At 42.9% G+C, this 27,407-nt stretch overlaps 1 long non-coding RNA gene across 1 annotated transcript in view; it reads left to right on the top strand.

Moving 5' to 3' along the window:
• The window catches only part of LOC107000227 (uncharacterized), a 186,207-nt gene that overhangs the window by 98,197 nt on the left and 60,603 nt on the right, over window positions 1–27,407 (top strand). The window contains exon 3 of the long non-coding RNA XR_001447239.3: window positions 16,892–17,008. This is a non-coding gene — a long non-coding RNA (uncharacterized LOC107000227). The remainder of the gene's footprint in view (window positions 1–16,891; window positions 17,009–27,407) is intronic.

Raw genomic sequence — 27,407 nt, 5'->3', positions numbered from 1 at the left:
GCCAAGATTATAGGTACACGCCAATGTGCCCAGCCAAAGGGTTGGTTTCTTGAGGAAGGAACTCAGATGAGACAAATGTAAGCTTCAAATGTTAAGACTGAGGCTGGGTGCAGTGGCTCATGCCTGTAATCCCAGCACTTTGGGAGGCCAAAGTGGGCAGATCACCTGAGGTCAGGAGTTTGAGATCAGCCTGGCCAACATGGTGAAACCACATCTCTACTTAAAATACAAAAATTAGCTAGGTGTGGTGGTGCATGCCTGTAATCCCAGCTACTTGGGAGGCCGAGGCATGAGAATAATTTGAACCCAGGAGGCGGAGGTTGCAGTGAGGTGAGGCCACGTCACTGCACTCCAGTCTGGGCGACAGAGCAAAACTCTGTCTCAAAAAAAAAAGATCAGCAGGAGGGTCAACTTCTATGTTTATTCAAAACCCCATAAATATCACTTCCATGGGACAATTGGGCAGGTTTCAAAAGCAGAAGATAAATTTCCCTTGGGAAGTTGTCCCCGCCTCCACTTCCCATACCAGGAATGGGATAACAACCTTATCCCAGAAACAAGATGGCACTGAGGAAGAGTCTACGTAAACAAACCTTACTAAATAGCCTTACCTTCCATTAGATTCTGCATAAATTCATCTCCTACAGCTTGATGCCCCTACACGCCTAAGCCCATGTTGCTTTTTCTTTTCCCTTTTTGAGACAGGATCTTGCTCTGTCACCCAGGCTGGAGTGCAGTGGTGTGATCATGACTCACTGCAGCCTCGATCTTCCAGGCTCAAGCAATCTTCCCACCTCAGCCTCTCAAGTAGCTGGGATTACAGACATGCACTGCCAAGCCTGGCTAATGTATGTATGTATGCATGTATGTATGTATGATAGAGATAGGGTCTCACTATGTTGTTCAGGCTGGTCTTGAACTCCTAGGCTCAAGTGATTCTCCTGCCTTGAACCCTCAAAGTGCTGTAATTATAGGTGTGAGCCACTGTGCATGGCTCTAACCCCCTTTTTGTTTGTTTCGTCACATCTCTACAAATGTATTGTTCTTTTGTTAAGATGCTATATAAACCCTAAGTTCTTTTTTTAAAAACATTTTATTTTACTTTATTCTAAGTTCCGGGATACATGTGCAGGATGTGCGGGATGTGCAGGTTTGTTACATGGGTAAACGTGTGCCGTGGTGGTTTGCTACACCTATCAACCCATCACCTAGGCATTAAGTCCCACATGCATTAGCTATTTATCCTGATGCTCTCCGCTCTCCCCCGCAATCCCCCGACAGGCCCCAGTGTGCATTGTTCCCATCCCTGTGTCTATGTTCTCATTGTTCACCTCCCACTTATAAGTGAGAAAATTTGGTGTTTGGTTTTATGTTCCTGCGTTAGTTTGCTGAGAATAATGATAAGCCCCAAGTTCTAACCACCCCTTTTAATTACTCATTTCTGAGTTTGTCTCACAAGTATGCATGATGTGCACATTAATGAAATTTTGTTTTTCTCTTGTTAGTCTTTCCTTTGTTAGTCTAATTTGCAGCAGCACCTGCCCCTCTGAACCAGGAAACCTAGAAGGGTAGGGGGAAAAATATTTTCCTTTCCTACCCACCTGTAAAACTCTAGTGCTGGGCCTTGACATTGGTTCCTAAGCTTTTCTTTTTCCTTTTTTAAATTTCTTTGAGGAGACAGTGTCTCACTCTGGTGCCCAGGCTGAAGTGCAGTGGCATGATCACAGTTCACTGCAGTCTCAAACTTCTGGGTTAAAGTAATCCTCCTACCTCAGCCTCCCAGAAGCTTGGACTACAGGTGTGTACCAACATGCCCAACTATTTTTTTAAATTTTTTTTTGCAGAGATGGGGTCTCACTATATTGCCCAGGCTGGTCTTGACCTCCTGACCTCAAGCCTACACCTTTCTGAAAGTGACGCCCTGAGGTCTGGGAGAACCCCAAATAAGCCAGGGTATAGAGAAAGAGAACTAGAGTGATGGAGTAGGTGATACTGAGGTATCTCTTGGAGGTCTAGGGGGAGACTGGCAGAGAAGGGGTTGGATTTGAGAGTTTCTGAAACTGGGGGTGGGGATTGTGGAGAAGGGTGTTTTTCAATTACAGGAGAGGCAGAATGCTCCTTCTGTCCTTCTGGGTTATTTGGCTTGTCTATGAATTAAATTGACATTAAGAGATTTAACAGGAGAAAAACAATTCTAATTATGTATGTATGCATGAAGTCCCACAACAATATGAGACTCAGAGAAGCAGCCAGATGATTGAGATTTATGTATCACCCTTGAAACTGTCCTCACAGGGTTAACAAGCGTTCTGGACAGAAACATTGTTATAATTAAGCATTAATCAGGCTGTACTTTGGCCCACTTCCTGGTAACTGAAAGTCATATAGCACTAGATAATGACCATTTGCATCCCCACTGTTCCTATAGGTAGGATTTCTGATGTTAGAATCACAAGGCTTTTGTTTAAGAATTAATTTGTATCCCCATTATTCTTACAGATAGAATTTCTGATGTTGGAATCATAAAGCGTTTGTTTAAGAATTGCTTAAGAGGTTTTTCAGATCCTGAATTCCAGTGGAACAGCTGATGCCAACCATTTGAAGATCCCCACAGGAAAACTGAATCAGCATGAGAATACAGTTTCCTTATCTCCCTATCCCATAATTTCCCCATGCACACTTTGATCCATCAATGATCTTCACAGTTAAAATCCCTAGCCCCAAACTCCTCAGGGAGATGGATTTGAGGTTTCCTACTGTCTCCTCATTCAGTGGCCCTATGATTTAACCTCTTTCTCTACTGCAACCTGGTGTTGGCGTGTTGACTTGCTGCACATCAGACAATGAACCTATCACAGTTACCCCCTGAGATACAGGAAGGAATAAGGGTTTGGGGTTCCTGCAGGGTGGTGGAGGCAAATTACAGGAAGGAGAGGGGAGGAAATGTATGGTGAATGGTGGTTGCCTTGCTATGCAGATAAAAGTCTCTCAGGTGATAAAAGTCATCTCTGAGTAGCTCTCTTCTTCCTACAGATACCTTTACTAATGAAAACATCCTTTATAAATGTAAATTTCCTTTATAAAAGAGGACATTTGTACATTATTTTAGTTGAGGAGGAGTAAAGATGTTTTCCCACATTGACTGGTTCACAATTTCTTTTAGCTCAAAAGAATTGATATGCCAAAGTTGCATATTTTGAGGTGATATGTTTTGAATCTCTTCACAGGACTAGAGAAGGATTCAGTGGGGGAGAAACAAAGATTATCTCACAAACTCTTTTTTCATGAATTAAGTGTTCTGATAAGTTATGATGGGGCTCAGGGCATGCCATCTTAATACAGGACTGCGAGAGACCAGAATTTACAACTCCCAAATATGCGTTTTTGGTATAAGATTATTTTGAGCTGGTTATCTTGAGAAACTGCAGACACAGGTGAAGTTCTGAAAAGTTACCCTTTTGTAAAAGAAATTTATGTCTATAAATGAAATCTCCATTTGCAAGGGTGTTTCCCTCTCACACCAGGAAGACTAAATCTCTAAACATTCTTTTTATTTTTATTTCTATTTTTATTTTTTTACTTTTTGTAGAGACAGGATCTCACTATGCCGCCCTGGCTGGTCTTGAATTCCTGGGCTCAAATTATCCTCCCGCCTGGGCCTCCCAAAGTGCTGGGATTATAGGCTTGAGTCACCACGCAGCCAAGACACCCTTAATCAATGGAAAAGACATCAACTAAAACCTGCATAATAAACCTTGCTGTGTTTATGGCCATACTCTTTATTGTTTGTTTCAGAGAATGATGGCATTTAAGGGTGAAATTTAAACTCTTTCTTTGGGATCTACTCTAGAGATTTACTTATTTCTCTGAATTATCATTCATGTATACAGGAGGTGTACATATTATTAAACTTGTTTGTTTTTCTCTTGTTAATCTGTCTTTTGTTGTAGAGAGTCTTAGCTAAAAACTCATGAAGCGTGAAGGAGAAAATTATTTTTTCCCCTTACAGTTCTAAAATGCCTATATGAAATTAGGGTAAATTTGGGGAGTGTTTCTTTTTCTATAGCAAAAGAAGTACCAGGAACAGCTCTAAAATACTCCCTTGGAGGGCCAATGTCTGGATTAGTTTATCATTTGAAGGCAGTCTCATCAGAAGATACCTATGGGTCTCCAGAGTGCCTGATGCCATATCCTGGTCTTCCCCTAGACAGACTTGCCCCCAGACTTGGATGTGAAAATTGAAAGCACTGAGCATCTGCCCTCTTGTGAGCCCAGGAGTGGGGCACTCTTGACTGAGCTGGGTACTGAGAAAGGGGATCCCTCTGCCCCCAGGATTTCCTACAGCCTTGGTTGAGATCTAGAATTCACTGACATCATCACAGTGGGGGCCCGGTATGGCCACTTGGACTTTATAAGACTGGTTTTCAACACAGATGCACTTGCCAGTAAGAAGCCCCCGGCTGGTGGACTCAATAGACTCAAATACTGTTTTAAAATGTGGATTTTATTATTATTCAGGTTTGATGAGGCCAACAGATCAGGAGATGACTGCCATTGAAAAGATAGTTTGTTACAGTTCCCAAGAGGAGGGGACGATGCACACCACAGTGTGTGTGGTGGGAGGGGCACACTGGCAAGCAGCAGGGTTGATCAGGAGGCAGAGGGAGGGAGGGGAACACTTGAGCAAGAGCCTTTATTCTTTCTGCAGGAAGAAACAGGTGAGGCAGGGTAAGCAGGCTTAGGATGGACAGTTTGAATAATTTCAGCTGGCTCTGATACATAGGCGGCTATCTCTCATTGTTTGGTAATTGGCTGTGGGGTGATTAGAGCGGATGGCCCCAGGTGTGAAAGGAGGTGGGTGTGCTGACTCTGGGTTGGTTGGTTTGCATATGAAAGGCACTCTTCAGGGGAGTCTGTACTGCCTCCAGGAATTAGTGATCCCTAAACCCCAGCCCTAAGCCCTAAGTCAGGGAGGGGCAGCCTTTTCAGGATCAGCAAGACCCCAGTTATCAAAACTTCAGAATACAGAAAATAAGACTAAGAGAGGTGGCTCACACCTGTAATCGCAGTGCTTTGAGAGGCCGGAGAATCACTTGAGGCCAGGAGTTTGAGAACAGCCTGAGCAACATATTGAAACTCTTACGATGTTTCCGCTGCACTCCAGCCTGGGCAACAGAGCAAGACCCTGTCTCTGAAAAAAACAAAAGCCAAAACACACACACACATCACACACACAGAGAAAGAGAGAGCGAGAGAGAAAGTAAGAGAGAGAGAGAGCAAATAAAAAGGCATGATTAATACAGGTACTCCCTGCTTCAGGAGGAGGAGTGTGGAACTGAACTGATTTCCTCTTTGGCTGAAGTAAGCTGCCCCCAACTCCTACTCACCACTCTCCCCATGGATCTTTTATAATTCAGGGAAGGAGATACTTACCTCCTACTAGTGAGGCAGATGGGGCCTACAAGCAAATAATTTTAAAATGGTGGAGAGGTGACCATGTTTGATCTCTGAGTGTGTGCAGCATTCCATGCCAGTTACAATAGTGAGACCTCAGTTGATTAGGTTGTAGAAAGAATTTTAAAACACTTCAAAACTTCTTTGCAACTCTCATTATCCTAATAAAGTGGAAGCAAAAAGGAAATAAATGAATATTTAAATCAATTTAAAATGTATTGACCTCAACAGAACATTTTTGCAAGAAACTTGCAAACATATTTGCAAGAAACTAATTCCTCGGGATTGAACACTTTAAGAGAATTAGTTTGGTGGGAGTCAAACAGCACAATAAGCATATGTGACCAAATACAAGGAGACTTTAAATACATATATTTAAAGACGTATCTACATATACATTCTTACTCTGTGTATGTGAAACTATGAGCTTGTTTTTTGACCTAATTCTCATTTATTTTCCTCAAAGAATTTCTGGCCAATGTCTCCTGAGATGCTGTCCTCTGGTGTCCAGTTTACTGTTGAATAATGTTGCATTATTCAATAACTACCAAGTATTAGCACAGAGGTTACAATAATAAAGCATGAGCCTTATTCCCAAGTTGCTCCTGGACGAGGGATGAATGATTCTTAATGTTTTCTGGGTTGCAGATCCCTGATCATCCCTGTTGGGGGGGCCCACAGATTGCAGATTAAGAACCCTGTTCTAGGCCGGGCACGGTGGCTCAAGCCTGTAATCCCAGCACTTTGGGAGGCCGAGACGGGCGGATCACGAGGTCAGGAGATCGAGACCATCCTGGCTAACACAGTGAAACCCCGTCTCTACTAAAAATACAAAAACTTAGCCGGGCGAGGTGGCAGGCGCCTGTAGTCCCAGCTACTCGGGAGGCTGAGACAGGAGAATGGCGTGAACCCGGGAGGCGGAGCTTGCAGTGAGCTGAGATCCGGCCACTGCACTCCAGCCTGGGTGACAGAGCGAGACTCCGTTTCAAAAAAAAAAAAAAAAAAAAAAAAAAAAAAAAAAAGAACCCTGTTCTAACAGGAAAGGCTGACAAATAATTATACTACATGGTGCTCTATCCAACAATAGAAGTGTCTACAACAGTTGTTCTTTACTTTGGCTGCCCATGAAAACATCTAGGGAGTTTTTAAGCACCAGTGATTTGTTCCCACATCTAGAGGTCCTGACTTAGTCCGGGTAGCAGCCTGGGTCTCAGGAGTATTATTAAAAAGCCCCCTGGAAGATTCCAACCCTAACGACTGGAAAGGTGCTGCAGAAGCACAGCATGATGGTTAATTTGGGGTTCAACTGAACTGGATTAAGGATGACCTAGAGAACTGGTAAAGGATTATTTCTGGGTGCATCTGGGAGGGTATTTCCAGAGGAAATTGGCATATGAGTCAGTGGACTGAGTGGGGAAGATTCACCCCCAATGTGGACAGATATCATCCAACCCTCTGGGGGCTCAGACAGAACAAAAAGAGATTCTCTGTCTCTTGGAGCTGGGATAGAGTCTTTTTCTCCTGTCCTTGGACTCCAGAACTTGCACTAGCTGCTTTTCAGGTTCTCAGACCTTCAGTCTGGGACTCAGTTGGTTTCCTTGTTTCTGAGCCTTTGGAATTGAACTGAGCCATGCTCCAGCAACCCAGGGTCTGCAGCTTGCAAATGGCCTGTCGTGGGACTTTTCAGCTTCCATAATCACATGAGCCAATTCCTCTAATAAATCCCCTCTCATCTATGTCTGTGTATACCCTCTTGATTCTACCTCTCTGGAGAACCCTGATTAATGTACACAGCAAGGGCATGATTAGCTCTAGCATTCCCCGAAACCTAAATAGCCCTCACCCTAGCCTGAGAAAAGATGAGAAGCAACCCAAAGTAGAAAAAAAACACCAAGAACCAAATATGACAGGAGAACCAAGGCCAGATCTTGCAGAACAAATATGTGTGGAGAGGGAGCATTGAAGCACTGTTTTCAGACAGCATTCAAGATGTGCTGTTAGGGTATGTTTGAGGGTTGATAGTGGCTAAGTAGGGCTAGACGTGACCAAACCCTGCAAAGCTACTGGAACAATGTTGTCGAAATTGTAAAATGTATAGTGATAGAAAGTCTTAAATTGCTAAGAACATCCAGCAGACATTAATTAGCACAAGATATCATAAAGACCAGGGCCTGGTAAAACGGGGCTGGAGGGAATTAACAACAGGAATAATAATTGCACCAAAATATTCATTGAGAGCTTACTATACTATACATGCATGTTTTTGTTTCATCCTCACAATTGGTCTTATAAAATAGTTTTGATTATCCCCTTTTATACATGGGGATATTGGGGCTTAAAAGTATGAAAGACAAAATACATTGGACAACTGAGATAGTTTTACCCAGGCAATTGCAATAGAGAGAATGTTTGTTTGTTTGTTTATCTTGTTTTTGTTTGTTTGAGATGGGGTCTCACTCTGTCACCTAGGCTGGAGTGCAGTAGCACAATCTCAGTTCACTGTAACTTTCATCTCCTGGGCTTAAGCAATCTTCCCACCTTAGCCTCCTGAGTAGCTGGGACTATAGGCACATGCCACTATGCCCAGCTAATTTTTCGTATTTTTGCTAGAGACAGGGTTTCACCATTTGCCAGGCTGGTCTTGAACTCCTGAGCTCAGGTGATCCGCCTGTCTCGGCCTCCCAAAGTGCTGGGATTATAGGCGTGAGCCACCACACCTGGCCAGAGAATGTCTGTTAATGAGGACCATCTCAAAGAGAGTGAAGGAGGCGTGGGTTTTATAGAAGCAGGTGAGGGAATGAGTCTTATAGAAGTCCTGAGGAAGGATGGAGGCAGTTCTTGTCATGAAATATGCTAGGGCAGGGTAGTCCTTTTCAAGACTAGCTATTTCCTGATTTTGGAGTATAAAATGGTGGAGGGATTTCTTAACCCTTGCTCTTTTCTCAGGGCTCAAATAAAATTCAGTATTATCAAAAGGTTGAGTACCTTGTCCAAGGTCAAGCAGCCAGTAAGTGGCCCAGCTGGATTCAGACCCAGCCTGACTGGTACAATCTGTTCTGGATTTGTGGCCAGAACATCAGTTTCTGTAAAAGGAGGAATTGGATGCCATTCAGGCAGGAAAAGCTAGGAAAAGGGAAGACTCCAGAGAGCAAGATCCGGACTTAGTTATCCTGTGAGCCTGGGTGGAATCGAGGAGTTGGATTCTAATTAAATAGTTCTTGGATCACTATTTGAGAAATGCAACAAACCAGGGTCCAGGACAAGGGACCCAGGCTGAGAGACTCCCCAGACCTCCTATGGCAAGAACAACCAGGAACTCGTATCAGCCCCAGGCTGAAGCTGACTCTACCCTCCTCCAACCTTAGACACCCCTTGGGGCTTAGACAGACAGGTGGGCAGATATGCAGGGAGCCAGAGAGGCCTGCTCCACTTCTGAGCTCCCAGGGTGATCCAAGTGGCTAATTGGCAGAGCAGCTAGAATGCTTCATGTTAATTAGCCATTATGCTCTTGGACTCATTAAGCAAGTTCAAGGAGCTTTATTGCTTTGTTGACTGAAGGTTAAAATGAAAATGAGCTTTTTACGCTTGTGCAGCTTAATAATTAAAAGAGAGAGAGATAGTTCTGTGTTTTCTAATGCACAGGGCCTCAGATACATTTTCCTGAGGGTTGTTAATGCCAATATCTTCTCATTTAATAACTATTGAGCACACACAATGTGCTAGCGATTGATAGAGAATGCTCAGTGACTAAAACAGATAAATATCCCTCCCCTTTTGAAACTTACAATCTAGCGACGCAAAGAGATAATAAACACAATAAATGCATACATTATGGGGAATGATAGGATATGATATGCACTTTAAAAATTAGAGCAAGGTAAGGGGGCTTACAAGTGCTGGGGTGGGGTACTGCAATTTAAACAGGGTGGTCAGTTGAGAAGTTAATAAGCGAGCAATGGTTTGAAGGTGAGAGAATGAGCCTTTCCAATACCTGGGAAAGGGCATTTTGGATGGAGGAGCTAGTGCAAAGGCCCTGAGATGGAAAGATGCCTGGTGTGCTCAGAAACAGCAAAAAGGTCTGGGTGGTCCAAAGTACAAGAGGGGGAGCATAATAGTGATGTCAGAGAAGTGACAGGGCCAGATGGAGTAGGATCGTAGAGACCTTTAGGAGGACTTTTGCTTTTATTTTGACTAAAATGGGGACTAGAACATTTGTTATCATATTACTAACATTATTGTTCTTGTTCGCCTACTCTTGGAGGAAGAGGCTTGGTCCTGCCAGAATCCCCTGAATCACAGGGGATTCAGGACACCAACCAGGCATAAGAATGCCCACGTCCAGATGTCACTCCATGGCAGCAGTCAGAAAAGATGGGGACGGGGCAAAGACATCAGCGTCATGGTGAAATTGAAGGAACAAACAGAAGAAGCCAGAATTATAGGACTTCATTTAACTCTCTTGACTTCTGAGATGCCTTCACTTGACTCATCTCCCAGTGAGAGCTGGGGACTCTTTTCATTGACTCAGAACACATCTTGGGCTTGTCTCATTACAGCACTGATACATTCTATTATACTCGTCTGCCTGTCTGTCAACCTTCCCTCATAATCTCAGCTCCTTGAAGTTAGGGTCCCTGTGTCATTTGTTGTCCTTTTTTCCCCAAATGTCAAACTCAATTCTGGCATATAGTGTCTACTCAGTGAATGATAAATGAGCGAATAATAACATTTATTGAGTGTTCCCTATCTGCTGGGGATTGTCTTTGCATCTTATATGCATTAACCCATTCAATTCTCCCTGAAACTCTCAGAAATAAAGACTATTACTATCCCACTTTAGCAATGAGTAAATTAAGTTTCAGAGAGGTTAAGCAACCTGTCCAAGGTTGCTTTATAAGTGATGAAGCTGCCATTTCAACCTAGGCAGTTGGGGTTCAGAGTCTGTGCTATTAACCATTACAAGATAAATGGATGGATGGATGGATGGATGGATGGATGGATGGATGGATGGATGGATGAGTGGATGGATGGGACATGTCAAAATTATAATACAGAGTTTGAATCAGTGTTCCCAGAAGGGAGCAAAGATGGGAGAAATATTAAAATTTATATTTACTCATTATTAACTTGATGGTAGTAGTGAACAAAACCCCAGGGGGCCAAAAGTGCCTGTGTGCCGTTGAAAGAAAAAGGAGGAATGTGGAATGGATAAAAAGGCAATAATCCACCTGGGCTATTACCAGATGCACTAACATCCCTAGCTTTGGCCCCCTTGGCTCACTAGGAAGGTCATCGCCAGGTTCTGGAACTGCCAAGTTTGATGGCCAACACTGCTGGAGTGGGGGTAGAAGTGGGAGATTGTGCCATGAAGTGTTCTCAAATGAAGCGAGGTGGTTTTGGTCTTGTTTTTAACTTTTATTTTTTGAAGTGTAATTCACCTACAATGATATATACCATTTTTAAGTGTTGCAGTTCAATGAGCTTTTACAGAGAAGGTGAAATTTTGGGTACAGTCCTGGAGGAGTGAGCAAGAAGTTAAAGGTCAGGAGTGCACAGCACATGCAGGTGCACAGAACACTCAAAGAGTATGAGGTCTCTTGTGGCTGTGGTTTGTCCTGAGAAAAACATGCTGTTTGGGTATGGCAAGTAGATAAGGATGGATGAAAGTCCAAAGGAAAGAGAAGTCTGGCACATGTCAGAGGGAGGACACTAGTTTATAGTGCAGAGTTTTCACATTGTCATTAGTTATGAGTTGCTATTTTTCTGTCTAAAACCTTCAATAAGAAGGCCTCTGCCTTTTGCTTTCTCTTTGGAATTCATTGATTCTTTCAATTTTATTTTCTTTATTTATGTCCTGTGGTGCTATTTCATATTCGAACAGCTGCAGGTGACGTTGCTTTCCTTCCCCCAATCCAAGCTACTGCATTAACCCCTACATATCCAACCGAGTAGTGATGGGGAAGCCATTTATTCTTGAGGATGTAGATATGAGCATCTGCTCCATTTGGGATCACTATTTATGGGCTGTGAATAAGAACACAATTCAAAAGTTATGAGAAAGCAGGACATCTACAATATAAACACATCAGCCCCCAAATGGAGAAGACATGTCAGATACAATGATAGCTGAGAAATTAACTGGCCATGGTTCAGTTACTCAATACACAGGCAACTAGTGCTTTCTGTCCGCTTGGCATGCCTTCCCTTTCTTCCCATCTTTACTCAGATGACATCTTGTCTCCCTGAGACCTTTTTTGGGCACGCTATCTAAAAGTTCCCTCCCCAAATAAACATTTCCTATGAACACTTCTGATATGGTTTGGATCTGTGTCCGCACACAAATCTCATGTTCAATTGTAATCCCCAAGTTGGAAGTGGGGCCTCATAGGAGATGATTGGATCATGGGTGCAGTCTCTAATGGTTTAGCACCATCCCCCTAGTGCTGTTCTCATGATAGAGTTCTCATAAGATCTGGCTGTTTAAGAGTACATAGCACCCTCCCCTTCTTTCTCCCCTTCCTGCTCTGGTCATGTAAGAAGAAGGCCTCCCTCCCCTTTGTCTTCTGCCATGATTGAAAATTTCCTAACGCTGGCCAGGCATGGTGGCTCATGCCTGTAATCCCAGCACTTTGGGAGGCCGAGGCGGGCAGATCATGAGGTCAGGAGATTGAGACCATCCTGGCTAACACAGTGAAACCCCATCTCTACTAAAATACAAAAAAATAGCGGGGCGTGGTGGTGGGCACCTGCAGTCTCAGCTGCTCAGGAGGCTGAGGTAGTAGAATGGCAGAGGTTGCAGTGAGCTGAGATCACGTCACTGCACTCCAGCCTGGGTGATGGAGCGAGACTGTCTCAAAAGAAAAAAAAAAAAAAGAAAATTTCCTAACACCTCCCCAGAAAACTTCATGCTTCCTGTACAGCCTGCAGAACTGTGAGCCAATTAAACCTCTTTTCTTTGTAAATTGCCCAGTCTCAGTTATTTCTTTATAGCAGTGTGACAATGGACTATTACAGAAAATTGGTATTGAGAAGTGAGACATTGCTATAAAGATATCTGAAAATGTGGAAGCAACTTTGGAATTGGGTAACATTACAAGCAGAGATTGGAAGAATATGGAGGACTCAGAAAAAGACAGGAAGGTGAGGAAAAGTGTGTTGTGACCAAAATGCTTATAGTGATATAGACAATAAAGTCCAGGCTGTGGAGGCCTCAGATGGAAATGAGGAACTTATTGGGAACTGAAGCAAAGGTAATTTTTGTTACGCATTAGCAAAGAACCTTGAGGCAGTGTGCCCCTGCTCTAGGGATCTGTGAACTTTCAACTTGAGAGTGATGATATAGGGTATCTGGTGGAACAAATTTCCAAGCAGCAGGGCATTCAAGATGTGGCCTGGCTGCTTCTAACAGTGCATGTTCATACGTGGTGAGCAAAGAAATGACCTGAAACTCGAACTTATATGTAAAAGGGAAGCAGAGTGTACAAGTTTAGAAAATTTGCAGCCTGGCCATGTGGTAGAAAAGAAAGGGCCATTTTCAGTGGAGGAATTAAAGCCAGCTGTAGAGATTTGCATAAGTAAAGAGGAGCCAAATGCTGATAGCCAAGAAAATGGGAAAAGGGCCTCCAAGGCATTTCAGAGATCTTTGAGGCAGCTCCTCCTGTTACAGGCCTGGAGGTCTATGGGGGAAATGGCTTCATGGGCAGGCCCCAGGACCCCTTGCTATCTGTGCAGCCTTAGGACACTGCTGCCTGCATCTCAGCTGCTCTAGCTCCAGCTGTGGCTAAAAGGGCTCTAGTTACAGCTTGGGCTGTTGCTTCAGAGGTTGCAAGCTGCAAACTTTGGTGACTTCCACATGGTGTTAAGGTTGCAGGTGTGCAGAGGTCAAGAGTTGAGGCTTGGGAGCCTCCACCTAGATTTCAGAAGATGTATGGAAAAGCCTGGAAGTCCAGGCAGAGGCCTGTTGCAGGGATGGAGCCCTCATGGAGAACCTCTACTAGGGCAATGCAGATGGGAAATGGGTTGGAGTATTCACACAGAATCCCAGTTGGGTCACTGCCTAGTGGAGCTGTGAGAAGAGGGCCACCTTCCTCCAGACCCCAGAATGATAGATCCACCAGCAGCTTGCACCCTGCAACTGGAAAAGCTGCAGGCATTCAGTGCAAGCCCTTGAGAGCAGCTGTGGGGCAGAGCCTTGCAGAGCCACAGGGACAAGCTGTTCAAGGCCTTGGTAACCCACCCTTCATACTAGTGTGCCCTGGATGTGAGACATGGAGTCAAAAGACTTTATTTTGGAGTTTTAAGATTTAATGCCTGCAATGCTGGATTTTGGACTTGCATGGGGCCTATAACCCCTTTTCTTTGGCAGATTTCTCCCTTCTGGAATGGGAGTATTTACCCAATGCCTATACCCCCCATTGCATCTTGGGAGTTATTAACTTATTTTTGATTTTATAGGCTCATAAGTGGAAGGGACTAGTCTTATCTCAGATGGGACTTTGGACTTTTGAGTTAATGCTGGAATGAGTTAAGACTTTGGGGGACTATTGGGAAGGCATGATTGTATTTCATAATGTGAGAAGGACATGAGATTTGGAGGAGTTAGGGGTAAAATAGTATGTTTGGATCTGTGTCCTCACCCAAATCTCATGTTCAATTGTAATCCCCAATATTAGAGGTGGGGCCTGATGGGAGGTGATTAAATCATGGGGGTGGTTTTTAATAGTTTAGCACTGTCTTCCTAGTGCTGTTCTCATGATAGAGTTCTCATAAGATCTGGTTGTTTGAAAGTATGTATTACCTTCCTCTTCTCTCTCTTTTTCCTGTCTGGCCATGTAAGAGATGCCTGCCTCACCTTCACCTTCTGCCATGTTTGCAAGTTTCCTGAGACCTCCCCAGAAGCTGAGCAGAAGTCATAAGGCTTCCTGCACAGCCTGTAGAACCATGAACCAGTTATACCTCTTTTCTTAGTAAATTGCCCAGTCTCAGATGTCTCTTCATAGCTGTGCAAAGACAGACTAATATATCTTCTCTACTTAGTTTTTTTCCTTAACACTTGTCACAATCTAGCAGAGCATATATTTCACTTATTTATCTTATTCATTGTCTTCACCACCAAAATGCAAGCTCCAAGGAGACAGAAGTCTTTTTTCACTGCTGTTTCTGTCATATCTAAATTATAGCAGGTACTTAAAAAATATTTGTTGAATGAATGGATTATGCTAGGTTCTGTTAGGAACAAAGAGGCTTTGAAATCAAGAAACATCATTCATTGGTGGACATAAGGCCCTCAATTCAAATACCGTTAAAAAGAAATGAATAAATCAAGGCAAAAGTTTCCACATCAATAGCAGAAACCCAAAGAGTTTACCTCAACCTAATTAACCACGTTATAAATTTAACAACCTTGAAATTCCTTAACATTTCTTTAAAAGGAACAGATTATTTAGCAGCTTCCTTTTTAAAAGCAAGGAATATAATTATAACTACATAGACTTCAGAAGGGTAAAGGATTTACAAGTCATATTGCATGTTTTTAGGAAAATTCTGGTTTTTGCATGTCTGAAGAAATGAACAATTGGGACATTCAAAACAATTAAACCAAGGATGCAGATAACTACATTTAATATTATGATCTTACTTACTGGGAAGTTGTGTGCAGACTTAATTTCATTGACTTATGGGAGCTTTCAAAATTTGATTTTCCAGTTATTTTATCTTTGACTGAACTCTGAGTTTTTAGTGATTAATTAAGTTTGTTTTTTTTTTTTTTTTTGCCACCTAAATTTTAACAAAATATTCCATCAGACAAGTAGATTGTGGCAAGTGTTATTTAGGTATTTTTAAGTAAGTTTTTATTCATTGGAAAGGCTCACAAGTCTTTTTTTTTCTGAGATAAAATAACAGAGAAAGTCACACATTTGAGTTTTTCATGCTAAAAGGTTTCAAAATATAAAGTTTAGGCTAAGCACACACCTGTAATCCCAGCACTTTGAGAGGGTAAGGCAGGAGGATTGCTTGAGCCCAGGAGTTTGAGACAAGCCTGGGCAACATATTCAGACCCTGTCTCTACAAATAGTACAAAAATTAGCCATGCATGGTGGTATGTGCCTGTAGCCCTGGCTACTTGGCAGGCTGAGGTGAGAGGATCAGTTGAGCCCAGGAGGTTGAGGCTACAGTGAACCAAGGTTGCACCACTGCACTTCAACCTAGAGAACAGAGAGAGAGTGGTGGAGGGGTGGGGGGGGAGAGAGAGAAAGAGATCCTGTCTCTAAATAAATAAAATAAAATAAAATGTGAAGTTTATGAAGAATTAGTATCTTTCACCACTTGCATTTACATTGGATATTGACTGACTTGCTGTTTTGTCTCTCAATGTCAAATCAGAAAACCCTCTGCTACAGTTTGAGGAAAAGTCTTCAAATGTTCAACTTCTGTTTTTCTGCACTGAACTTGCATAGATGAGTGGCTTTTTAAATGTAGTTCAGGATTCACAAAGTGGTCCACATGGATTCTGGGGAATGGTGCATGTGGGGGGCCCCTGCAGCATTAATGTTTCTGGTATGGATTAACAAACATGAAAGGCATTTAATTTAAACATTTAAGTTCATTCATTCATTCAACAACTGTTATATTGAGTACTTACTAAATGCCAAGCACAATGCTGGTTGTGGGATTATAGCTGTGAACAAAACAGACATGGACTAGCTCTCACGGAGTTTACTTTCTCGTGGGGAGAAAGATACCAAACAGGCAAATAAATGAGCAACATAGTTTTAAATATATGACTTGTATTCTACACAAAATAAAACAAATAAAGCGGTGTGATGTGATAAGAGTAATGGGGTGGGGTGGGAGAGATTGGGTGCTTAGGGACAGCCTCTCTGAGAAGGTGACATGTGCTAAGACCTGAATGATAAGAATAAAATTAGTCCCAAAAGATGGATTGAGATGAACTGTTGATCTCAGCTTTTCATGCCTGGAAAATTGTAATCAATTATCAAACTTATTTTTCATTCTTCCCCACATGCACCTGCTGCCCCAGCCAGGCATGTGTCAAGAGTGATAACCTTCACCTCACCCCTCCATGGAGGTGACACATTCTTCAAAAGCCAAATGTCTTGATGCCTTCTTTGTCATAAATCTTACTGTTTCTTAAATAAGAGTAAAGGGCAGGGGGAGACCATTTTTATGGCATATCTTGGCATCTGGGGAAAACCATCCACCTATTCCATGCACCTTTAGCCTGGGGAAAAGGGAATACAGTGTTCTGTGAGGAAGACTTCAGCAAAGGTCTAAAACATGAAGGTGAGTTTTTGAACTCCAGTGTTCAGCTGACTGGGGCACCGATCTGTGAACTGACAATAGTTATTTAGCGTTCTGTATTCATGCATTGAGATCCGATTAAACCCTTTAGGAAGATTCCTTCGCTTATTTCCAGTGCAACATCTTGCAGCAGGAACCTGAGGCTCTGTGTTGAAGCTAGGGAGGAATGCTCCTGCATCTGCCATCTGGATCTTAAGCCACCCTGTCACTGAGTTTCAAGACCTTTCTAACAGTAAGTGCTTCCTATGACATGTGATATGGTTTGGCTGTGTCCCCACCCAAATCTCACCTTGAATTGTAATAATCCCCACATATCAAGGCAGGTGGAGATAATTGAATCATGGGGGTGGTTTCACCCATACTGTTCTCGTGGTAGTGAATAAGTCTCACGAGGTCTGATGGTTTTATAAAGGCGAGTTGCCCTGCACATGCTATCTTGCCTGCTGCCATGTAAGATGTGACTTTGCTCCTCATTCCCCTTCTACCATGATTGTGAGGCCTCCCCAGCCATGTGGAACCATGAGTCAATTGAACCTCTTTCCTTTATAAATTACCCAGTCTTGGGACTGGGCGCAGTGACTCATGCCTGTAATCCCAGCACTTTGGGAGGCCGAGGCGGGCAGATCAAGAGGTCAGGAGATTGAGACCATCCTGGTTAACACGGTAAAACCCCGTCTCTACTAAAAATACAAAAAATTAGCCGGGCGTGGTGGTGGGAGCCTGTAGTCCCAGCTACTAGGGAGGTAGAGGCAGGAGAATGGCATGAACCTGGGAGGCGGAGCTTGCAGTGAGCCAAGATTGCCCGACTGCACTCCAGCCTGGGCGACAGAGTGAGACTCCGTCCCAAAAATAAAAATAAAAATAAAAAATAAATTACCCAGTCTTGGTATGTCTTTGTTAGTAGCATGAGAACAGATTAATACAACATGCTTCTCCTGCCTCTAAGCCTGTAGACTCAGTTATTCTAGAATGCTCAAGCCTTTTCAATGGGCCCATGCAAATGTTGCCTGTCATTCAAAGCTATCTCCTCCCTAAAGTCTTTCTTAGTGACTCTGACTTCTCACAGCCCCTGTTGTGGTCAGCATAATATTTTCCTTGACTATGACTTGGTAGATCTGCATTCTCTTAAACTGTGCTCCCGGCCGGGCGCGGTGGCTCAAGCCTGTAATCCCAGCACTTTGGGAGGCTGAGACGGGCGGATCACGAGGTCAGGAGATCGAGACCATCCTGGCTAACACAGTGAAACCCCGTCTCTACTAAAAATACAAAAAAAATTAGCCGGGCGAGGTGGCGGGCGCCTGTACTCCCAGCTACTCGGGAGGCTGAGGCAGGAGAATGGCGTGAACCCGGGAGGCGGGGCTTGCAGTGAGCTGAGATCCGGCCACTGCACTCCAGCCTGGGCAACAGAGCCAGACTCCGTCTCAAAAAAAAAAACAAAAAACAAAAAACAAAAAACTGTGCTCCCAGAGACTATGATAATCAGCCTGGTCCAGGAACTTACTTTCCATCTGAAGGAGATTCAAAGGGAAAGAGAAAGAGAGTGGCCAAACAGGTACAGACAGGACTGATCCTCTGCTTTCTTTTTTTTTTTTTTTTTTGAGACGGAGTCTCGCTCTGTCGCCCAGGCTGGAGTGCAATGGCGCGATCTCCGCTCACTGCAAGCTCCGCCTCCCGGGATCCCGCCATTCTCCTGCCTCAGCCTCCTGAGTAGCTGGGACTACAGGCGCCCGCCATCGCGCCCGGCTAATTTTTTTGTATTTTTAGTAGAGACGGGGTTTCACCGTGTTAGCCAGGATGGTCTCGATCTCCTGACCTTGTGATCCGCCCGCCTCGGGCTCCCAAAGTGCTGGGATTACAGGCGTGAGCCACCGCGCCCGGCTGATCCTCTGCTTTCTACAGTTCTTGGGTGACTTCAGAGACAGGCTTTCCTAATCTGGATCAAACTGGTCTTTCTAGTTCAAGGTCACAGGTCATAGTATGGAAGCTTCTTAAACTTTAGGAGCAGAAGAATCACTTAGGAGGCTTACTACAAATGCAAATTTCTGGGGGTCAGCCCCAGAGGTTCTCCTTCAGTAAATCTGGTGAGTCCTGGGAATCTGCATTTGTACAAGCACCTTGGGTAACTGAGGTATTGCTTATCTGTGAACATTTTGTAAAACACTTGCATAATGAAGAGCAAGGAAACATTGCCCACCTCTGCCTCTTCTGTGTAGGGGGGTTCTCTATTTTAAGACAGGATCCTAAAATTCTAGTTTATCCAACAAACATTTACTTAATCCAGTGTCATACTAGGCACACAGATTAGGCCATAAAAATATTTGGGACATACCTATACTAAAAAGGTATTAGTTGCTTATCTGAAATTCAAATTTAACCAGGCATTTTGTATTTCACTTGGCATTGCCAGGTGGGGCTGGGAGGAGTTGCTGCAATTTGGGTCCTCTGGCAAGCAGGCTGAGATGGAGTTCACTGTTCAGGATGTTTATTAGGAAGCACCGTTGAAATTAACACATGTGGAAGAGAGACGGAAGCTGGATCAGGCTGAGAAAGAAGGCCAACTGAGATGCAGGCCCAGCATCATTGACCGATCCAACAGGTGGCTGTGAGCCAAAAAGCATCACAGTTGCTCTGCAATGGACTGAAATGGCTGGGACATTATATGCCGGCTTTCGTCCATCACTGAGTGCAAGCCATCCCAGGAAGAGTGTAACCCTAGGCAAGGCGGCTCTTTGCAGCTGAGGTGGGAGCTGAAGGGGCAGCAGCACTCTTAGCAGCCAGATAAGTCCTTCTTCGAGTGGGGATCCCTCTTCTTTGAAGGTAGTGAATCTCAGCCGGGTGCAATGACTCATGCCTGTAGTCACAGCACTTTGGGGGGCCAAGGCGGGTAGATCACTTGAGGTCAGGAGTTCGAGAACAGCCTGGCCAACATTGTGAATCCATCTCTATTAAAAATACACACACAAAAATATAAAAATTAGCCGGGCGTGATGGTGGACACCTGTAATCCTAGCTACTGTGCAGGCTGAGGCAAGAGAATCACTTGAACCCAGGAGGCAGAGGCTGCAGTGAGCTGAGATTGTGCCACTGCACTCCAGCCTGGGTAACAGAACAAAAGTTTGTCTCAACACACACACACACACACACACACACACACCCACAAAAATGTAGTGAATCTCTGTGGCCCCTACAAGAGTCTGAGAGCTAGCTATGAAGCCAGTGTGGGTTCCAGCCATTAAAAATTAATGTGATCTTATTTTGTACTTGAGAGATCATAATACCTAGATATAGTGGTTACATTGATTCAGCCAGAAGCCTCTGGCCTACAATAGTATGTCACCACTGGCTTTTTTGAGCTACTTCACAGTGTGATATTTCTGTGGACACCAACTTTCAAACCTTCACAACCCAGAAAATAGAATTCTCCAAAGTGAATGAGTGATTCATGGTGGAACCTCTCAGGGTTTAAGAAACAGAGCTGATGGAAAGCTGTGACAACCAGCTAATCATGAGGTGATCAACGCCTTTGATTCCAGCAGTAGATTGTGACCAGGACAGTTTACCTAACAGTGTCTCAGGGTTGCTCTATTTCCCATTCTTCATCCACTTATTCAGCCAACTAGTACTAATTGACCTTTGGGCACAGAAATAAGAGCTCTTATTCCTCACATATAGAATTCCTGAAAGCTTCCTATTATTAGTAGGACAGCTTGAGTGAAGATGGAAAAAGTTGTTCTTGGTACCTAATATGTTTAGGTATTTCACTTTTTCATATCTTCCAATGCCTCATTTGCCTTTCTTTGAAGCATCACAGCATCTCTTTCCTCTACATCAATAATTTATATATTTTAAAAAACCGCACTGGTTTCCATAGCAACTTCAAAGGTTAACAGCTCATCTAGGCCAGGAGGATCTTCAGAAACTGTTTATGATCAAATCGCCAGGTCTTCTACCAAAAAAAAAAAAAAAAAAGCCAGCCACTTAAAACATTTGAAAGCTAACACTGTGGGAGAATACCTCCCCCCAAAACATGGGTGCGCACACGCACACACACACACACACACACAGAGAGAGAGAGAGAGAGAGAGAGAGAGAGAGAAAGAGTGACCTGATGGTGTACTGTGGGATTTGGTGCATTCTGGCATCTTTTTACAGTGTGGGAATGGGGCACAATTCCCTTAGTGATGTAGGCACAACACTATGCTGGGGGATGTGGGACTGGAGGAAAGGAATGCACCCTAGCAAAAATGAGAATAATAGTTTCCTTCTATAAAGTTTCAGGGGGACCTCTTGGGTGCCCAGGGCTGGAGTTCCTCATCTTTGTCAAATGTTGGAAGAATGCTTAAGAATCGATTATCATATTTACGATTTTGTGGAGGAAGAATACAGGCTTAGAGAAAAATGGTACTTCAGAGAGCAAAGGCCAGAAGAACAGAAAGTAGAGAGAAGGTGGGTGGCCGTGAAAATGTACCATGCAGGTCTCCTACTGTGAAGAGCAAAATTGCCTGATTGGCCCCAGATGCTGCTTCTGGATTCAGCACCACAATGTGCTGAGTCACACTCCCCAGGGGCTGATCCCTGGGATGGCTGAGCATAGCAGAGGCACGAGGACAAGCCCATTCCAGCAAGAGGCATGTGGCTCTGACTCAAAGACTGTGGTCTGAGACGCTTCCTCCCCAGTCCTCCTTCCTGTCCAGTTTCCTTCCACGGGAGTCAGCCTGCATCACAATCTGAAACTCGTCCAGTCTTCTCCCTTCCTCAAGAATTCTCTTGTGTGTCTAATTCCTCAAAAACATCTGCTTCTAGTGAACCCAAACTAGGGCAGGTACAATTTGAAATGGACAAAACAGAGAAGAGTCAAGATGCATTTTGAACATGCTGATCAAAGTTATCTTGGTCTTTAAAGGAGTGAAGAATGAAGTGAGCCTCGTGGTTCACTAAGAATTCAGCCGAATGGATGCTCAGCACCTTGGGCAGGCAACTGTGTGCAGTCTATGTGCTCATGATCAGACTTGAACAACTGCTCCTTAAATTTAATGGGTGTTGACACATAATGTTAGAGACCAAACTTTATGAAGCAGAAGGAAAACAAAATGCCAAACTTCTTTTTTTTTTTTGGGACGGAGTCTCACTCTGTCACCCAGGCTGGAGTGCAGTGGCGCAGTCTCAGCTCACTGCAACCTCCACCTCCTGGGTTCAAGCGATTCTCCTGCCTCAGCCTCCCGAGTAGCTGGGACTACAGGCATGTGCCACCACATCTGGCTTAATTTTTTTGTGTTTTTAGTAGAGACAGGGTTTCACCATGTTGGTCAGGCTGGTCTCAATCTCCTGACCTCATGACCCGCCCACCTCGGCTCCCAAAGTGCTGGGATTACAGGCGTGAGCCACTGTGCCTGGCCACAAAATGCCAAACTTCTTTAAAGGAATAGCTTGAGCGTGATTCTCTTCATTGGTCTCTGCGTAACATTAGAGTTTGTATAATATAGAATTGTATTAGAAAACTGGATTTTCTTCCACAAATATCCTGGTATGTCTTCATTTTCCCTCTCTTTCATCCCTGTGATCACGAATCACCTGAAGCCTTCATCGTTCATTACCAGACTTAACTTCAACAGCCTCCTGTTGGTCTTCCTGCCTCCTTCCTCCAAGCTCCTGGGACTGGAGAGTTGATTTTTCTAAACCACAGATTTGACTATATCAACCCTATGCTTAAAACCCTCCAGAGACTGCTCATTTCTTTCCAAATAAAACTGAACTCTTTAATTTGGCTTATGAGACCCTCAATGAGGCAGGTGACACCCTCTGGGTTTCACTCTCTTTACTCCTCAGCCAGACACAGGAGTTTCTTGGAATCTTAAGAGCCCTTCCCTAGAGTAGCTTGGCATACCCTGATTAAGTCCAGAGGGAGAAAGGCATGTCTCAGAGAGAATTGCGGGTGTTACTTTTGGCACATTGGGTATATTAGAATCATATACATATATTAGAAACTTGACCGTATTTTTGAGTGACTGATACCAATTTACCAGATACACCATGGGATCTTTCCATTAATAAATTTGGGTCTTTTTTTTCTTCCTGGAAAATTTTCTTAGATTATACTTTTTTAACATCAAGTTTTTGTTGTTGTTGTTGTTGTTGTTTTGAGACAGGTTCTTGCTCTGTGGCCCAGGCTTGTGCAGCAGCGTGATCTCAGCTCACTGCAACCCCCGCCTCCTGGATTCAAGTGATTCTCCTGCTTCAGCCTCCAGAGTAGCTGGAATTACAGGCACACGCCACCATATCCAGCTAATTTTTCTACTTTTCGTAGAGGTGGGGTTTCTCCATGTTGGCCAGGTTGATCTCGAACTCCTGACCTCAGGTGATCCACCTGCCTCAGCCTCCCAAAGGGCTGGGATTATAGGCGTGAGCCACCGCACCCAGCCAACATCAACTTTTTGAAGTTTAACTCACATATATAAATATGTATCAATTTTAAATATACAATTTAATAACAATAATTTATTATTATTTTTTGAGATGGAGTCTCACTCCATCGCCTACGCTGGAGTGCAGTGGCATGATCTCGGCTCATTGCAACCTCTGCCTCCTGGGCTTAAGCAGTTCCACCACCTCAGCCTCTCAAGTAGCTGGGATTACAGGGGCATGTCACCACGCCTGGCTAATTTTTGTATTTTAGTAGAGATGGGGTTTCACCATGTTGGCCAGGCTGGTCTTGAATTCCTGACCTCAAGTGACCTGCCTGCCTCAGCCTCCCAAAGTGCTGGGATTACAGGCATGAGCCAGTGTGCCCGGCTCAGTTTAATAAAATTTAAAAACATATATGTTCACGTTACCATTACCACCAAGATATAGATTTCATTATCTAAAAAACCTCCCTACTGGTCCTTTGTAATCATTCCCCCTACCCAAACAATCACTGACTGAGCAGCTTTCTGCTGCTGTAAATAAGATTTACCTTTTGTTGAATTTCATACAATAAGTACTCTTCTGTGTCTGGCATCTCTGACTTAGAATAATATTTTGAGGTTTATCCTTGCTGCTGCATTGCTGGGTCAATTGTTCATTACTTTTATTACTGAGTGTGCGCCACTAGGTTATTTCTGGATTTTGCAGTTACAAGTAAAACTACTATAAACATTTGTATACAAGCCTTCGTGTAGACACGCTTTTATGTTTATCAAGTAAAACGTGGGAATGTACTTGCTCTATTGTATGATAACTGTGGGTTCAACCTTATAAGAAGCAGACAAATTATTTTCCAAAGTGGTTGTAACATTTTGCTTTCTCGACAGCAACGTATGAGAGTTTCAGTTGCTTCATATCCTGGCCAATCCTTGGTATCATCAGTTTTGATATTTTGGCCATTCTAGTGAGTGTATATTGGCATCTCATTGTGGTTTTACTTTACAGCTCCTTGATGACCAACAAGGTTGAGCATCTTTTCATGTATATATTGGACATTCATTATTACCTTTTGCAAATTATTTGAACATAGCCAATGTTAAAAATTGGGTAGTTTGTCTTATTACTGAGTATTTCTTTATATATTATGTATACCAGTTTTTGGTCCTATGTATGTGTTATGAATATTTTCTCTCATCATGTGGCCTATTTCATTATTAATGGTATATTTGAAAGAGAGAAGTCTACAATTTTGATGAAGTGCAATTTATCATTTTCTTTTTTGGTGTGTTTCATGCCCAATCTAAGAAATCTGTTTGTTTTTTGTTTTATTTTGTTTTTGAGACAGGGTCTCACTCTGTCGCCCAGGCTGGAATGCAGTGGCACGATCATGGCTCACAGCAGCCGTGACCTCCCAACTCAGGCAGTCCTCCCACCTCAGCCCCCTGAGTGGCTGAGACTCTAGGCATGAGCCACCACACCCGGCTAATTTTTGTATTTTTTGTAGAGATGGGGTTTCACTATGTTGCACATGGCTGGTCTTGAACTCCTGGGTTCATGTGATCCACCTGTCTTGGCCTCCTAAAGTGCTGGGATTACAGATGTGAGCCAATGTGCCCAGCCAAGAAATCTTTGCTTATCCCAGATCAGAAATATTTTCTGCTATGTTTTCTTCTATAAGTTTTATATATTTAAATATTATGTTTAGGTTTATGTTTCATTTTAAATAATAAATTTTTGTGTATGATATAAAGTAAGAGTTGAGGTTCATTCTTTTCATGTGGATATTCAGTTATTCCAGCATTATTTGTTGAAAAGACTACTCTTTCTTCATTGAATTGCCTTGGTTCCTTTATAACAAAGTAATTGACCATATGAGTGTGGGTCTATTTTAGGTCTTTCTACTCTGTTCCATTACTCTATATGTAAATCCTTATGCAAATAACACTCTTTCTTGAGTACTGTTCATTTTATAGTAAGTCTTGAAATCAAGCAGTACAAATCCTCCAACTTTGTTTTTTTCCTCAAAACTGTTTTGACTCTTCTAGATTCTTTGCATTTCCATATAAATTTTAGAAACAGCGTATTAGTTTCTACAGTAAAGTTTGTTGGGAATTTGATGAGTCAAATCTGTTGATCAATTTGGGAAGAATTGACATCTTAACAATATTGAGTCTTCCAGTACATGAACATAGTCTATTTCTCCATTTTAGATTATAGGCTTAAATGTGAGTTTTATTCCATTGTTTTATATGTCTTCTTCAGGGGTTTGAGTGATCTGTATCTTTCATTTTCTTTGTTTATCTTCCATTTCAACCACTTTCTCTCTGAACCTTTTTGCTTCTATTTTTAGTTCATTTTTATTTTCTTGTTCATTTTCCTGCCTCTCTTCAATCTTCTTTCTTAACTTTTCATTTCAGTCTACTTTCCATTGGGTGTTTTGTAACTTGGCCTTTATTCCTAAGATGATTTTGTCTTTTTCTTTCCTGAGTTGAATCAATCAATCAGTTTAAAAAATATGTACTTCTCTGTTGTTTTGTTCATTTCTGTTCTTGGTTTTCAAATATCTGATTCAAGGTAGTTTTTTATATTTCCAAATGTTTGAAGATATCAATTCCGTTTAAAATTTTGTGTTTTGTTGTTGCTTTGTGGTTCTTTTTTGAAAGAACTTCATCAGCTAAAGGCTTTGGTTCTGATTTTTTTTTTTTTTTTTTTTTTTTTTGAGATGGAGTCTTGCTCTGTCACCCAGGCTGGAGTGCAGTGGTGCCATCTCAGCTCGCTGCAACCTCCACATCTCTTGTTCACGTGATTCTTGGGCCTCAGTCTCCCAGGTAGCTGGGATTACAGGTGTGTGTCACCATGCCCAGCTGATTTTTATATTTTTAGCAGAGATGGGGTTTCACCATGTTGGTCAGGGTGGTCTCGAACTCCTGACCTCAAATAATCTGCCCACCTTGGCCTCCCAAATTACTGGGATTACAGGCACGAGCCACCGTGCCTGGCCCTGATTCTAATTTTTATTCCCCCTTAAAGTAGCTTTACATGGATTTAGGATGCTTCATTTCATTGCATTGTATTTCATGAAGTTAGAGTAATTTACCATTTCTAGTTCAAGATCACCCTCTTCTGTCAGTGTAGTGAAGTGCAGTTCCTTTAAGGGATGGCTATCTTGTTTTTTAAAGTTGTGGGGTGAATAATTTTCTGTTGTTCTTTTTATTACTTGCCTATTCCGGTTTTATAATGTCCTATTTTGGTTTTATTGATGTTATCTTCTTTTATTTCCCTGAAAATTTTAAACAGATTCATTTCAAAGTTCTTTTTAGATTCTTCTGTCACTTTAGAATGTAGATATTTGATTTGTGATGACCTTTCAGTGTGCTGTGTGTCTTTTAACTTTTGCTGGAAAGTTCATATTGTGTGAGAATTTTCTCCCACACTTCCCTAGCCTGTGAGGCAGTTTCTTGGCTCCCTTAGCCTTGATCTCACAGGTTGACTAGATTCAACCTATGCCATATGTTCGCAGCTCAACTCAGAGCTGCTCATTTCTGGGGTGAAAATTCTCCACAATCCACATGGTACAGACCGGTGTAAAGACCCACTCAGAATCCCTAAGTTGAAACCACCTTTGCAAAGATAATGGCAATAAGAGAAATCTGACATGGCTGACTGCATCTTGCTTCTAACCTCACAGGTTGTCTGTCTTCACTCAATCCTGGGCATAGGACAAGCTGACATATTTTTACTTTTAACTAAATTAAAATTTATAGTTTAACTTAGAAGCAAGGATGATAATAGTTTCTCCCTGAAATGAATCCTCTCCGTGTTGGGGCCATGGGGCGGGCTGAAACTACTTTCACAAGACTAATGAAAGGCCATAAGATTAGGATTATGGGAGGGGCCTGAATTCTGTTAAAATGTGGATATAGTTTTTATGATCCCTTACTTCTCAGGAATCGTGTGAATCGTGTGGCCAGAGGTCACAAGATTTATGACTTCCCTAGTTGCTCATACAGATAATATCACTATTGTAGAACTTAAGATTGGTCTTTTGAGATATTTTTCAGACTGACTCCACCCGGACTCATGACTCATAACTCAACTGTTCCTGTGCCCTCCTCTCCCACCAAGAGGTGGACTCAGTGCACACATGGCAACCATTTTCCACACCCCTGTGATTGCATTGCCAACCAATCAGCAGCACCCGTTCTCTATCCCCTACCCAGCAAACTATC

The sequence above is a fragment of the Macaca mulatta genome, chromosome 9 (genome assembly GCF_049350105.2).
Source record: "Macaca mulatta isolate MMU2019108-1 chromosome 9, T2T-MMU8v2.0, whole genome shotgun sequence".
NCBI lineage: Eukaryota > Metazoa > Chordata > Mammalia > Primates > Cercopithecidae > Macaca > Macaca mulatta.
This window is presented reverse-complemented; position numbering and strand designations above follow the sequence as displayed.